Raw genomic sequence first — 2,524 nt, 5'->3', positions numbered from 1 at the left:
TGTAACAGAGAGCCCTGTGACTAGGCCCACCCCAAGGTTGACTTGCCCCTATGAAGAGGCAGTGTAATAGAGAGCTCTGTGATGTAAAAGACACCTCTGTTACTAGGCCCACCACTATGGAGATTTGCACCTATGAAGAGGCAGTGTAACGGAGAGCTCTGTGACTTGGCCCACCCCAAGATAGACATGCCCCTAGGAAGAGGCAGTGTAATACAGAGCTCTGTGACTAGGCCCACTCTCGATTTAGACTTGCCCCTATGAAGAGGCAGTGCAATAGAGAGCTCTCTGACTAGGCACACCCCAAGTTCGACTTGCCCCAATGAAGAGGCAGTGTAAGAGAGCGCTCTCTGGCTAGGCCCACCCCAAGTTCGACTTGCCCCTATGAATAGTCAGTGTAACAGAGAGCTATGTGACTAGGCCCACCCCGAGGGAGACTTGCCCCTATGAAGAGGCAGTGCAACAGAGAGCTCTGTAACTATGCCCTCCCCAAGGTAGACTTGCCCGTATGAAGAGGCAGTGTAATAGAGAGCTCTCTGACGAGGCCCACCCCACGTTCGACTTGCCCCTATGAAGAGGCAGTGTTATAGAGAGCTCTCTAACTAGGCCCACCCCAAGAAAGACTTGCCCCTATTAAGAGACAGTGTAATAGAGAGCTCTCTAACTAGGCCCATCCCAAGGTAGACTTGTCTCCATGAAGAGGCAGTGGAACAGAGAGCCCTGTGATTACTCCCACCCCAAGGTAGACTTGCCCCGATGAAGAAGCAGTGTAAAAGAGAGCTCTGTGATGTTAGGGAATAGATGTTAGGGAATCTGGACCAGAGTCCAATGTAGGCCCCCCTGCTGTGAATGACTGTCCCATGGATGGACTGATTATTTGTTGAAGATTCCTCTTCTCTTCACCAGGGTCTCCATTTTAGGAGATTCTGGTTCACCTCGTGATACGGAGATTGCTCTGATGCCACTTGCAGTCTGTGGATAGATTTCTAGAGTCACTCCCCAAGGCCAGTGACAGCTGAGCTCCTTTGATCTATTTCTACCTGGTTGGATTTCTTCTCGCACTTTCCTCCTCTCTTTACCTGGCTCTTTTCTGGGGGGAATTGTGGTCCAGTTCCTGTTGTCTCTCTTGGTCAAGGGTTTAAGTTCCACAACCTGTCTGTGCATAGATTTGAGGAGATCTTTACTCTAGGCCAGTTTAGGCCTTAATGCTGTGAATGACTGTTCCCTAGATTGTCTTCTTTTTGAATCAGAAATTCCTCTTTCCTTTAACTCTATTTTAGGAGATTGTGGTCCACTTCCTGCTCTTCATGGAGACCTAAGATTTGTCTTGGGACCACATGCAGTCTGAAGATCGATTTCTGGGGTCTCTGTTACAGCCTAGCTCCAGACCCTCTACTGTGATTCATGACATCCTGGGTGGATTTCCTGTTGGCCATTCACTTTTCCTTACCTAGGGCTTTCTGTTGGGGAATTCTAGCTTCCCTCTGAACCATTAGACTGTATGATATGCCCAGGTTGCTCCAGCATCTATTTTAGGAAGTCTATACTAGAGTCCAGGGTTGGCCCCCTTGCTGGGAATGCTATTCCCATAGGTGGTTTCTATGAGGCAGATTCTGCTTATTGTTCCTTGGGTTTCCATTTCACATGATTCTGGTTGACCTTCTGCTTTCTGTGTAGACACAAGTATTTTCATGGGACAACAAGATTTGTGTTAGAGCCCAGCTTCGGGCCTCTTGAAGTGAGTGATTGCATCCTGGATGGAATTCCTTTTGTTCATTCCTCTTTTCTTGACCTAGGACTTCCTTTTGGGAGATTCTGGCATAGTTCTTGATGTTCTTCTCAATCAATAGACTCTCCAAATTGTGGCAACTCTCTATGGAATGACTTTAGGGGATCTTTACTAGAGGCCATGTTTGGCCTTTCATGAGAACGCTAGCTGTAAGAATTAGGATTTGAACCTAGATCTTCTGACTCCCGAGCCATTTTTATACCATTAACAACCTGGTTCTGACCTACTTTATTCTGCCTCAAAATGCTATACTCTCCTTGCCAATCTCTATGATCTAGCCAAACTATGACCTTCTCTCTGTTTCTCACACAGGGTACTATATCCCTCATATCCATTCTTTTTCATTGGCCCTGTCCCATGCCTGGAATGTACTCCTCCTCACTTCATCCTCAGAGAATCTCTCTCTTCCTTCAAGCCACAGCTCAAACACCATCTTCTATAAGAAGCCCTCTCTAATTGCCCCCAATTGTTCTCACCCTCCCAACAACCTTGAATTAATTTTAAAATTTATTCTACATATACATATATGTGTGTATGGATGTGCATATATGTGTACATAGATATACGCATGTCATCACCCCCACAATAGAATGTAGACCCCTTTAGAGCTAAAATGGCTTCATTTTTTGACTCTGTCCTCCCAGCAGCTGGCACAGTGGCTGATACATAGATGGAGCTTAATAAACGTTTAGTGAGTAATTTACTGATCATGCAGTCAGCTTAACAAGTCATCTCCAC

The sequence above is a fragment of the Vombatus ursinus genome, unplaced genomic scaffold (assembly GCF_900497805.2).
Source record: "Vombatus ursinus unplaced genomic scaffold, bare-nosed wombat genome assembly UNPS02009132.1, whole genome shotgun sequence".
Taxonomy (NCBI): domain Eukaryota; kingdom Metazoa; phylum Chordata; class Mammalia; order Diprotodontia; family Vombatidae; genus Vombatus; species Vombatus ursinus.
This window is presented reverse-complemented; position numbering follows the sequence as displayed.